General features: G+C 36.4%; 1 protein-coding gene across 7 annotated transcripts in view; it reads right to left on the bottom strand.

Moving 5' to 3' along the window:
* Su(H) (recombining binding protein suppressor of hairless) overlaps positions 1-13,907 on the bottom strand; it is a 697,852-nt gene that overhangs the window by 212,120 nt on the left and 471,825 nt on the right. The window lies entirely within an intron of this gene.

Below are 13,907 nucleotides of genomic sequence, written 5' to 3'. Positions count from 1 at the left end.
TTTTATCTATTGTGAAACGCGGCGAAATGCCTCCTAAGCTCGGAGGTTATATCAGGAACGGTTCACAATGCGACGATTATTGTCAGTAATGTATTTAGACGTACAGAAATAAAACTTAGAACACAGCTCATACAAGGTGCAAGCAAGAAGACACACACCAGTACGTGACATCAAGGATAATGTAGAGAGTGTGATTGTTTATTTTCAAGAATGTCCGACACCATAATAAGTGTGTAATGGCATTTATTTCATGTTTGTTACATTTCTTGGCATTTAAGGCGTCGCATTTGAACTGTAATGAACTACTTCGAGTTGACAGTTTTGCTTACGTCAGACTGTGCACCCAGACTCCCAGAGGTGTCACAGCCCAATTTGGGAGTAGTAGTGATATGTAATTTTTTTTTTATTTAAAATGCCTTATAACGTTACATTAAACAATAGCTCGTGTCTTCACATGACACAATGACAATGACAATGCGATGTTAATACTCATTCACATTCTCTTTCTCTGTCTCCCTCTTTCTGTATTTTTGTAAGCAAAAAAAAAAAAAAAAAAAAGGAGTGTTACAGGTGTCTTCGAGATAGTATCCTTTCTATCGAAACTTCACTCAAGGGCTGTTAAAGTAAATTGCGTATGTGCTTTTCTCAAGATGCTGCTCAGCAAAACTGGATCCCTATCTTATGTTTTAATCTTGTGGGATATCATCCCGAAAAACTGTAAATGGGCTTCGGGTTTGCAGGTGCAGATTAACCGAAAAATGCTACCTTACCACTTCTGTGTCTGCAGGTTATAGGATATGTTTGATAAATGGTGTGAGTGGCTACGAAAGAATATGTGGATTGAATATATCCTATAGTATTTGAATTAATTAGATAAACAAACAAATTCTTAGAACTGAAGCTCAAGAAGGACTCTAACCGTCCTTTCACAGGTTTGGGTACAAAACCTCGCCTGGCCACAACCTCGCGGCCCAAAATCTCGATGGGCCGAAACCTCGCCTGGCCAAAACCTCGCCTCCCAAAACCTCGCGGCCCAAAATCTCGCCGGGCCGAAACCTCGCCACCCAAAATCTCGCGGGCCAAAACCTCGTCTTCCAAAACCTCGCGCACCAAAATATCGCCATACCCAAAATCTCGCCTGAACAAAACCTCGTTGAAATGATCTCACGACACAGAATCTCGCCTGGTCTAAATTAAGCGAGACGTAGTGTCGCCTGGGAAGAAATGTCGTCAGGATAAAACCTCTTCACGACGATTTTTTCAATGTACAATGTTCTATATATTACTATATGTATATATTTAGTAATAACACATAATTACATTAAAATAATGACAAGAAAAATTCCAATGCATGCTTTGGAAATATATATATATATATATATATATATATATATATATATATATATATATATATATAAAATTAAATGACTATGTTTGTTACATTATACCTCTTGAGCCATCCTACCGATCTCAATCAAATTTTCAACATATATGAGATTCGAGCCTAGGATGTCTTTTGTAATTTCACTCTGTCGGCACAACAAAAGGGAGGAGGAGATATATATTTTGGCCTACGAGGTTTTGGCCAAGCGATGTTTTGGGTGGCGAGGTTTTGGCCCGGCGAGATTTTGGCAACGCGAGATTTTGGCCCGGCGAGATTTTGTCCCGCGATGTTTTGGGCGGCTAGGTTTTGGCCACGCGAGATTTTGGCCACGCGATGTTTTGGCCCGGCGAGATTTTGTCCCGCGATGTTTTGGGCGGCGAGGTTTTGGCCGGCGATGTTTCGGCCGCGAGATTTTGTCCATATTCCCCTTTCACATTATCCGTTTCCGGCAAATCGCCGGACAAGGTAGAAAGACATTGCAAGCAATGAACCCTTCACATATGTGCGGCAGTCGCCGGACATTTATCCGGCGAGCAAAAACAGCCGGATCTCCCTGCTAGAATCCGACGCGGCAAATCGCCTTGTATAGCCAAGCGGGACATTACAAGCAATGAAGCTCTTCACTAGGGATAGCCAGATCCGGATATTTTTGGATCCGGATATCCGGATCCACTTGGGTTCGGATATCCGGTATCCGGATATCCAGACACTGGATCCGGATCCGAGATTTCGGTCTTGGATCCGGATCCGAAAAAATGGATCTTGGATCCTGATCCGAAATTTCGGATCTTGGATCCGAATCCGAAAAAACGCATCTTGGATTCGGATCCAAAAAAACGGATCTTGGATCCAAATCCGAAAAAACGGATCTTGGATCCGGATCCGAAACTCCTTGTCAGAAAATTCGGGTGTTCCGAATCAGCAAAGTTTTCGTAATTATTGACAAAGTGATTTTCAATCCCATGCTTAAAATAGGATTTTAAGACACTTGTGGTATGTGATCGTGTGACAGCCCTGCGTTCTCTTCATTCTGTTGATATTTGGTTTTTGTGCCTTAATATGTCACAATTACACTAAATTTGATTGACTAAAACTGTCGACTTTGGTGAGAGCATTCTCACTGTCAGATTCGATTCTAGTGGAAATACTCGACCCAGAATGTAGTAAATCTTTTTTAAAGCGGACGTCCTCATGGAAATTTGTCCTTTGTTTTCTGTAACACTAGTCAAATGCTGGGATGAAACAGTCTCAAGCCCAAGCTTCTTCATTAGGCTCACTTTGCTTACTTTTCTTTCTGAGTTATTGTGGTCAGTGAATAAGGCCATTTCCTAGTCGTGATGGGCTAGGCCATAGCTAATAGAACAGCCCATAAAATGTAGATCAAATCAAATTAAGGAGCAACTTCCTTTTCTTGCTCTTGATGAGATTTTTCTTTCTTTAATAATACGTTTCTCTGTAACCGTACCACCCCAGTTAGTATTAATTGTAGTAGAGATAAAGTTCTAAATGTCAATTAATGTATCAAAATTAATGTATTAATGTAGCTATATGTGTATACAAAACACCATATGCAGCCTCGAGCAGAAACACGTATCTTTATAATTAGTAATCCACTACTATTAAGTCTGCATAGGTTGTATAAGGAGCTGTATCATTCATGCAAACACATAGGCGGATCCAGGGGGAGGGCGAAAAGTCGTTCGCTCCTACCCAGCGGCAACATTAACAGTGCACTTTAGTAGTAATTTCTGGCAATTTCAGATCATCTAAATAATTTTTCACTGCTAGCATCCCCAACCGCCCCCCTAAGAATCCATCCGCCCCCTCCAGGAGTCCGTTCTGGATTCGCCCCTGCGCAAATATAATATACAACTCATTCAAGAGTACATTTTGTTGGCTTTTTAAATTTTTTATTTTAAAGGATTGTCATTTCTCGTGGATACTAATGCAATTTTGTCCACAGGGATACATGCAATTTCCAGTCATTACGCAAATACATTTATAAAATATACTTACTAGACTGCGGCTAGTTGGGACTCCTCCACTAGACCCCCGTTACTACGGCCTCGTACCACAAAAGCCTCTAATCATAATCAATTTAAAAAGAAATGTCTGGGGATTCGCTCTCAGACCCTCTGATATTTCATTTGATCGGCCTACGGCCTCGCACCTCGTAAACCTACAACCACCGAATCTCAGTTCAAATATCAAGTTGTAGACCCTATGTAGCAACATTCCGGTATCCCGAGATATACCGAATTTCAGTGCGAGTACGTGGGGGCTGCCCACACATTTGCTCGGTCTACGGCCTCGCACATCATACGCCTGCAAACATAACGAATTTTTGTTCAAATAACAAGTTTCATTTCTCTAACATACCAGGATTCCGAGATATAAAAATCTTTTCTTCCCGCCCCTTCTCTACCCTTCTAAGACATACATCAAACAACGCTCAAGTACATATCTAATTATTTCAAATGAAAAGTCCAAATACTAAATTCTATGCTCTTAATCTCAGAGGTTCTCAGATATCGACATGTTTTTATAATAATTACAATTCCCACCCACTTTCCTTTCCATCTCTTTTCTTTTCCTTTTTACTAAAACATCAAGAAACAGTGAAACACATGTCAAATTATTTTCAATGAGAAATGCAAATACCAAATTTCAAGTCTCTACCTTTAAGGATTGAACATATTAATACAATAATTGTAATCTCTACTTAATTTTTCCCGTCCTTTTTCTTTCCTTCTAGGCCACATATCAAATAACGTTGAAATACGTATCTAATTATTTTAAGCGAGGAGTCCAAATACCAAATTCCATGTTTCTAACCCTTGAAGTTTCCGAGATATAGACATATTATTATACTAATTGCAATAATTGTAATTTCCACCCGCTTTTTACTTTCTATATCTTCCCTGCCCCTTCTAATTTAAATATCAAAAAAACACTTAAACAGGTATCAAATTATTTTCAATGAGAAAGCCAAATACCAAATTTGAAGTATCTAACGCCAAGAATCTCGGAGATATGGCAATTTTATTGAAATATTTTCCACCCCATTTCCCCCTTCCTCGTCGAATTTCCCAAAGTCCTTCCTTAGCGGTATCCTACGTCACAGATCCTATATACTGTTCAAATTTCAAGTTTCTAGCTTAAGCGGTTTGGCCTGTACGATGATCTGTCACTCACTCACGCAGTTACTCAGGACTTTGCCCTTTTTATATACAGAGATTTAAGATTTTATGGAAAAGCCATGGATTTTGTTCTAAGACCGCCAGTGTCTTAGAGATGTAATAGCTTTGCTATAAACTTTAAGCAATCAACTGACTGATCTGCGTCTATATGTATTATGTAAAACACCACTTATGTTATTTATTTTGCTCGTAATAAAAAAAAAAGAAAAGAAAAGAAATGATGATGAAAATTCAAAAACATTCATGATTTTAGCGTAATGCTGCAGGAGTTCAGATCATTCGATTAATCATAAGAGCCGACTGTATAAGATAGACTACATTAATTTCCAATGTGGGGCAAAGAAAATATGCAGCATTATTATGCAGTTTTTCAACGTTATAACTCAATCTGAAAGTATTATCATAGGTCTCACAAACAATCGAATTTTAATCCTAACTCGATTAATATATAACAAAAGTAGATCTATACAACTACTGATTTGACATGAAAGTGGCATACTTGTAGTGCGTTTAAAGATATACTAAAGACTAAATGATGGGTTGCGCACAACAGTGGTCTAACCCCGAAAAATGTGAAAATGAGATTTTGATGTAATCTCTTGTCATTTAAATTGAATTGTCTTCCCACTGAGTTAGATAAAATTCACCTAGTAAATTTTATATATACTGTATTATATACATATGGATATTTAAGTCTGGGCCTGAATCTAAGGCCTAAAATATTAAGAACAGGAGTCCGAATCTGAACTTCGAAATTTCGGATCTGGATCCATGAACTGGATATCCGGATCCAAGATACGAAATTCCGGATCCGGATCTTATAGTATCCGGATCCGGATCCGTCTGGCCATCCCTACTCTTCACATATATGCGGCAAACTGCCGGATGGGTGTTGGGGGAGGAAGCAAGTGTTGCCAGGAAAGAGTAGAGAGTGGCTGCAATAATATGGATGCGTGTATTTTACGTATATACATTATATATATGTGTGTGGAGTGTGTTTGTGTATATGGTTATGTTTTAGCCCAGTATACCTGGAGTAATTTTAACAGAGTTTGTTACACAATATATGGGAAAAGATCACATGTGAAAATAATCGAAAACGACCGATACTACCGGAGTGTCGAATCCATTGGTGGTTGATTAAAGAGTCCAAATCAATATAAATTATTTTTTCTATGTAATAGAAGATTTGGAGTAATAAATGTCCGGGTAGCACTGGACAAATGAGCTTGTAATTCTATAAATTTGTGGTGCCCCAAAATTGAAATATACACTATCAAATATTTCAGCAATATTATATATTTAGTAATAATACCTTTATGTACTTTTGAAAAGCAAGAGAGAATTCATGATGTGATATTTGATAAATATACCGTACCTTATATATTTTATAATTATCTTTAACACTTCCATGGTTGTAATTTCTTGAATAGTCCTTTGAATACAGGGACTAGAGAAGTGCTTTAAAGAGATTTGAGTCAATAGTCGGAACGCTTAAAATAAAAGAATAAACCCGAAATACTGTAATAATAATAATAATAATAATAATAATAATAATAATAATAATAATAATAATAATAATAATAATAATAATAATAATAATAATAATAATAATAATGCCTACAGATTAGCCTTGGGCTCAGTTGTTGTGCTGACTTATGATTCTGGCAGTGGCGGATCTACAACGGGGCCGGGGGCTTGCTTGCTTCAAAATTTCACGTAGTTTTCCATACATTATTATTATTATTGTTGTTTTAAAGATTGTAGTTAGTTTAATTTTACTCACAGTTAAAAATGACAGAAGGAAAACAGGTTGTGAAAAGAAAATAAGGAATATTCGTAAACTGATTTTATTTTAAATCATAGGTAACGAATTCTATCTATGTTAACAGTTGTATAAATATAAATAAAATGTTGGAAAATAGAATATAACGCTCGCTACTGTGGAAAAATGTTTTTTGTTACACAAGTCTCTAATAAATAAGTTAACTTTTGCCACTTCAAGTTTAACAAGACTGCAGAAATCCACATCTAGGATTTTATCATACAAAGTTGTTTCTTCACCTTCAAAATTATTTTATCAGTAAGCATTCTATTGAAATAACTAAATCAATGCTTCCAAATTTTTCATAGCTCTAACGAAACTAAGTAGCCATATTATCAAATTAAATGTAAGTTAAACTCATGCTGACGGCACGTAGGGTATCTAATGGACTTTTGATAAGAAAGTCACTCGTACTTCTTAGAACTGGACTTCGATTTCACGTTTGGAATCACCTCAATGAGAAACTGGAAGACTACCAGGAACCATCTTGTGCACCCACAGTGTTAGGGAAACACACACACACACACACACACACACACACACACATATATATATATATATATATATATATATATATATATATATATATATATATATATATATATTTCTTGTCAGGGTAATAAACATCATGTAGACGAAAGTGGAGGTTAGTGAACTCAAATCTCATTCTGAGAGTTTCCCACGTACTACTATCTACATATTGAGACAGTGAGGCAGCGCTAGCGAAACTGGATTTTAGCTGCTGAACATTACATCGTGCTTTTGTCATGTCACTAACACTGGTAAACTTCTTATCCTTGCGATGAAATCATGAAGTACCGAATAACGACCGGAAAGAATATGACGCATGAGGAGAGGGTTGAAGTCCTGTGCATAGGTTTTAGATGGTGGGAAAATTCTGCACTCGGATATTTACCTGGAAATTATAGGGACTAGGACAAAGAGAGAATAAATATTTCCTTCCTGTCTTCCCGCGATTATCTTCAACCCGTTACAAAACCTACATTACTGTCAGACACTATTTAGTTCCGGAATTGTGAGCACCACTTCATTTATATATATATATAAAAAATAACAAAAGACAGCAAGTAGACAGGCCATCCTTAAGCTACAATATTCATTACTACTGCAGCAAACACAAACACAATCTTAGAAATAACAAACATATTTCCAAGTGTAATATCCCAGGCAAGAATACTTGAATGAAAAATGCATTTTAAACGCAAACGCGCCAAATATATTAACCAATAAAATTAAATGAAGTACAGGGTTTAGCATTCCATGTTTATGTCCTGTAAGCTAAAGGAGGCAAGACAAACTTAAGGAGAAACAAAGTTGTAGAAAATGAAAACTGCCCTTAGAAAAATACTGCACAATAACGTTTGTTCACCGCAAAATTGAATTGATTGGTTGAATATTTTAAAAAAGAACACCTTTGCTATACGAATAATGTTAAACAGATCAAATAATCCAATTTCAAGATCTGATAATTCGGGTTAATACTGAGGCTATAAATTCAAAAGAAATCAGTCTTACTATTAAACTATCACGTTTTAAATCTATCTTTAAAAGAAAAGCTAACGATTAAGAGTGAGTTGATGACACACAATTTAAGCTTAGATTTCAGTAAGCAAGCTTATCGATCATTGAACTGTAAATGTATTTCAGTGATGTGCAAGAACAATGTTTAAGACGCTTGCTGCTACAATTGGTAATACATATCAAACATAAATTTCCAAGATAATTAGTTACTTTTGATTGATTAGAGTTCTTTTAAGCAACGAAGGTATAGAGACGTGGACCTACAGCTTAACGTGAGATTCGAACCACATGAGCTCCCGCTTGGAACCAAACTCGGGTCTCCCGTGCCAAAGATACATACGCTAACTATACAGCCAAAAGGGATCCCGCTATGTAGTTATGCATCTTTCTTTAATGTATAACTTCTTTCATTAGATTACTGAAGGAATACTGTAAAGGATTCATTTTAAAAGGAATCACAATCCTTTTCCTAGCTTGTGAAAGTTCAACAGGTATAGAAAAAAAGTTATATTTTTATCAGAACGTGATATTTATATTTTCTTTTCATTAATATAAAAGTAAAAATGTAACTATTTTTATATACTTATATGAACTCTATTGCTTTATTTATATATTTCGAATCAGGAGTTCAAGGAAACATAGTCCAACCCAGTTTGTCAGAATACGACAGAAACAATAATTATTACTAAAATAATAAATCACTGAAAATAACACTTCACTGAAAATAAGCATATACTTTTGTTCGTCCCACATCATCTGTAGATACTGCAACCGCATTCAACCCGTTCGTCACGGGAAAAATGTTTTGCCAATTCGCATCAGACTTGAAGCGCAGGACAGTAACCCATATCCATGGTTAAAATAATAACATTTTGTACTTTTTCTAGGTGCGCCTTTAGCGACAACAGTGCTGGCGTTGTTCAATTACACGAAAAGACAGTAAGAAAGGAATTATATCAAGCCGAACGATACAGTTTGTTTTCCACTTCTCCCGGTAGCAAATAAAAGTAATAGAATAATAATTGAACATATGCAATTTTCTAGCTTCTGGTTCTAGCAATTCGTTGGTGCAAGTTTGCGTTCACTGCAGTTGCCTTCCTATAAAGCAAATCTTAAATGACTTTTGCCAAAGTCGAAACCTACCTAAACAAGGTGAATACAGCCAGCATGTATTAAGGACAACGACTATTTAAAACTTCGGAAAATTCACTGTGATAAGGGAGGTGTAACCACGATATTATTCAAAGCTGCTACAAAATTAAAGAAGTTAACTGTTTTCGGGCTATAAGAAAGCTATAACGGTAACCAAGAAAGTTCTGTCGCTTTTTACGGAAGTCTGTGCTACATTGGCCCTCAAACAGTGAGTTAAATGCGAATGCAGATAAGGCGAAGATCAATTGTTGGTGTGGGTATATCCATCATTCTACCTGGTTGTGGCAGTTCAGTTACACCATAAACTTGTGTAAGGACAAAGTGAACACGAGGCCTCCACAGAGCGTCATAAGGGTGTGTATGTTGTATGAGTTCAAATTGGGGTCAAACACTGTTGCAGCGGGGCGGAAGATATGCCAGGCCTTTGGTGACGGTGTCGTGACTACGTGGACAGTGCAGCGATGGTTTACCAAGTTTAAGGACGGTGACGAACACTCGAAGACGCACCACATGCCGGAAGACTTACACATGTAAAAAATGAAGATCAGACCGTAACTAAGGCGAGTAGTGGTCAGACATGTGAGGAACTGGGACTACAATTCAGTGTGAGTGGAGAAACCATTCGGCAGCACCTCCATCAACATGGGAAGCACTACAAGTTGGGTCGATGAGTCTCACAGGATTTGACTCCGGGACAGAGGGCAACGCGACCAGACACCTGTGTTTCTTTGCTGTCTCATCTGAGGAAGGAGCCATTTCTGGACAGGGTGTTGACATGTGACAAGAAATGGGTCCTGTATGAAGCTCCAAGTCGCCGACATCATTGGCTAGCATCCCATGTACCGGTTCCAAAACAGCTGAAACCAGCATTGCACCAGAAGAAGGTCTTCATGTGTGTTTGTCGGACTGCTCGCGGTATCGTGTACCGGAAACTGCCACCAGCTGATCAGAGCATCAATGCAAACTGCGTACTGTCAGCAGTTGAGCAGTGTTTTAAGAAAAACTCAAAACTCAGGAGTCAGCACTTCTGAATAGCAAAGTTGTCCCCTCCTGTTACAGGACAACGCTAAGCCGCACGTGGCTAGGATGATCCGGGACACTATTTTACGCCTTGGATGGGAAACCCTATTGCATCCGCCATACTCCTCGGGCATTGCATCGTACGATTATCACCTGTTCCATTCCTTGGACAATCACTTTACAGGACGCCAGTTGAAATCCCTAGTAGAGGTGCAAAATGCACTTAATACATTCTTCGCTTCACGGTCCATCAAGTTCTACCGCGATGGAATCCATGGCTTTCCAGAACGTTGGCAGAGGGTCATCGATGCTAATGGAAACAATTTTTGATTTTTCAGATACGTCTTAGGTGGCATATCAATGTTGGAAAATTGTGGGTGAAAAAGAGACAGAACTTTCTTGGTTACCTTATACTGTATTTAATTAGAACTCGCCTTTGGGGAACTTACTTAAGGATAGATTGGGGGAGGGGTCGAAAACTTTAGTGAATTTGCAACTCACTTTCTAACCCAGAATCCAGAAAGTAATACATATTGCAAATATTCCCCATTATTTTTTTCTGTCTCCACACAAGGATCAGTTACTTAAGCTAGAAGAAAATAGTAAGGGAGAGAGCATTAAGCTGTTTGTTACGAGGTTAAAACCGAATGAAGAAAGAGGGATAATTAAAAACTCATCGCAAAAGTTTTGATAAGAAATTAACGTAAAATCTTAATAATTTGAATGTTAAATGCAGTAAAACATTCAAAATACTAAACTTTTATTTGTTTTCGATTGATTTCTTTCGAAGCCATCAACACTGTGGATCTCTTGATTATTTCTAAGTAATAAATATTAACTTTCTTTCCAATTTTGTTACTAGTTAAAAAAAAGTCAATTGCTATTCATGGGTTACAACAACAGATTATTTAGTTAAAAAAGAATAGAGGAAGTAGGATTCTCTATTGGTTCCAAGCAAGCTAATACACTTTTGCTACAGAAGAGAGAAAATAATACACTGACAGGCGAAAATAATGTTATGAGGGCAAATCCTTCGTTGGAATTACCATCTTTGAAATTTCATCTGATATAACATATTGTGAACCTCTTGATGGCATTTGTTGAATTTAATAATTAAAATCACATGTTTTCAGAGATTCAATTCTTATCCATATTTCATTGTGTTTTCCGCTTTCATGCTTCATGAACCCACTTTTATGCACTTCTAATATGTTAATAATTTTATTTTTTTAAAAAATAATCACACTAACAATTCATTACATTCTCACGTTTATTTGCGAGCTCCGATAATTATAAACAAATGATAGAATACAGTAATTAATTTTTTGTCTCGTATGTCATTCACAAAATTCTAATTTATCCATTTTCCGCTTGCATTTGTTTAGGATAAGTGTGTGATCACTGATATAAGAATTCACAACCTCTAATTGTTGTACACAATTAGCTTAATTAATGGACACATCTCTACTCTACTCTTCTGTATCTAGAGAAATCTAAAAGCTTTGAATCTTTTTCATTCTTTAACTTTCACTTATTGTTTCATTTATTTATAATTTATACTCATTTCATTTCAGTAACATGTACCCTGTTGCCTGACAACATGATTTGCTCGCAGAAAACAAAAGTGCATTTGCAAGTAGAAAATTTACTTTCAGAATTTCTTATTATGACTTTTAACTTTGATGACTTGCCATTTTGTGGGATTAATTAAGCAATAGCACAATTCCCTGCAAAAGCAAGAGTATCAAAGAACTCATACTTTATTGCAAAATTGATTTATAACATCATTAGATTTCACGTACACAGATAGAGGAATTCCTAGTAAACCATAATCCTATTTCAATTTATTTACTTGGTTATATGCATTGACTAGCGATTTTGTGTTAATTCATTCACTTCTTCCGTCATATTTCACTACATTTTTTTTTAAATGAAACAAGCATTAAGATTTTTGGATAACGTTTCTATTACCATGTTTCTTTAACTATAAATTAAATTCAAACATCGTTTTCAATCGATGTTTTATTACACATTTTCTTAAGGTCAGTGGCGGCTAATGTTAGCGTTGCAGCGTTGCGCAACGACCAAAATATTTCAAGAAAAAAATAGTATTATCAATAGTAGTAAAGAACAGAAAAAATACTTTTTAATACTCGCATATATACACTTTAAATAATATATTTTTTACTTCTGTAACTGTCTGTTCCGTTAATCCGCTTTAAAAAACGAAAAATAATCCGTCACAAAGTCTCTAATTTATATTGTGTTGCAGCGAGCATACAACGACCAGATTCCTTCAGCGCGGCAATTGGAGTAAATGTTAAGTCTCCTTTCCCCTATCTCAGATGTTAAAGGGACTGGTCGTTGCAGTGCTTCTGCAACACAGCACGGTTTCCAGTGAACGAGAAGGTTTTTTGCGCCAAATAAGATTTCTGACTTTTCTTTCACTAGCAATTAACAAATGGAATTTGTTTTTACGCATTCATATTTTTAAATTACGGGACCATACTGAAGCAAATCAATATAATGACAATTAAAAAAAGTGATTGCAGAATTACAAAATAAGAAAGAAAATATCTAGTAGAGGAGAAAACAAATGAAAGTAGACCCGCATTTACAAGTTAATTCTTAGCTTATATTGATAAGGAAGGCTTCTTCCATTGTAATTTGTGATTCAAATATTAATAAGTCACTATGTAGAATCGCCCCCTCCCTCTGGGGATAGCCTAGTATTTTAGTATATACATATTTCTTTTATAAAATAAGTATATTTTATGCTCTTGATAATTTCCACATAAAACTCTACGTTGGTGAACGCCACATTGAATTTGGGACTAGTTAGCAATGCTCAGGGCGTATCCACGAGGGGGGTCCACCGGGTCCGGACCTCCCAAAAATTTCGAAACTTGACTAACATTTGTAGACTTTCTTAACGAACTATACTTGTTTAACAGAGAAACGATTGGTGTAGGCTAAATATTTCATTTTACGCCTCATTATGTACTATTTCTTTTCTTCTAGAAATAATCGTTCTATCATTTTTTCTAAAAATATAGGTGACAGTAAGTAAGAATTACTTATCGTCTTTTCGGGTGCAGAATAAGACAGTTTCCATATTATGTAGACGTATTGGACCTCCCTCAAATATTTTGGACCCCTCCCAGTTAACATTTCTGGGTGTAGAACTGCTGTTTGTTTTGGTGTTCTTTGATTTTTGGCTTCTATTACATGCTGATCCTTCATCTGGCGAGTTTCGAGGTTTCCTTTCCAGACCATATCACATTAGTAAGCGTTGTTTCGCCTCATGTATGTATTAGACAGATTTGCTTCAATCAAAGAGAGGATAATGAACTTACTAATTAATTAAGGTGATTAATCGGATAAAATGTTCTGCTTTTTTATTTTTTAAAAACATAATTTTATTTAATTTAACATGTCATATAGCATTTGCATCTAAAGTTATGCTGATTAGTCAATGTGTCAACTTTATATGTTCTGTCTCTTATCGTTCGTACTGCAACACCCGAAACCACAATCCACCGGCCGCCACTGCTTAAGGTGCATTTTAATCGAAGACTCAACTTCGAAAACATCATATAGCTACTTAAAACTTCCACTTTCTACTTTTGCACATTTGGGTCTCTACAGCGTGCAATATAATATAATCACACAAGAAAGTCAGCATTACTAAAATTGTGTGTTTTTGAGTAAGGAGGTAATTAATAATAATGACTGAGAATCCTGTTTCTGTTGCAATCACAGTTCCTTCGAAAATGTATGTGTA

The sequence above is a fragment of the Thermobia domestica genome, chromosome 6 (assembly GCF_964235325.1).
Source record: "Thermobia domestica chromosome 6, izTheDome1.hap1.1, whole genome shotgun sequence".
Taxonomy (NCBI): Eukaryota; Metazoa; Arthropoda; class Insecta; order Zygentoma; family Lepismatidae; genus Thermobia; species Thermobia domestica.
This window is presented reverse-complemented; position numbering and strand designations above follow the sequence as displayed.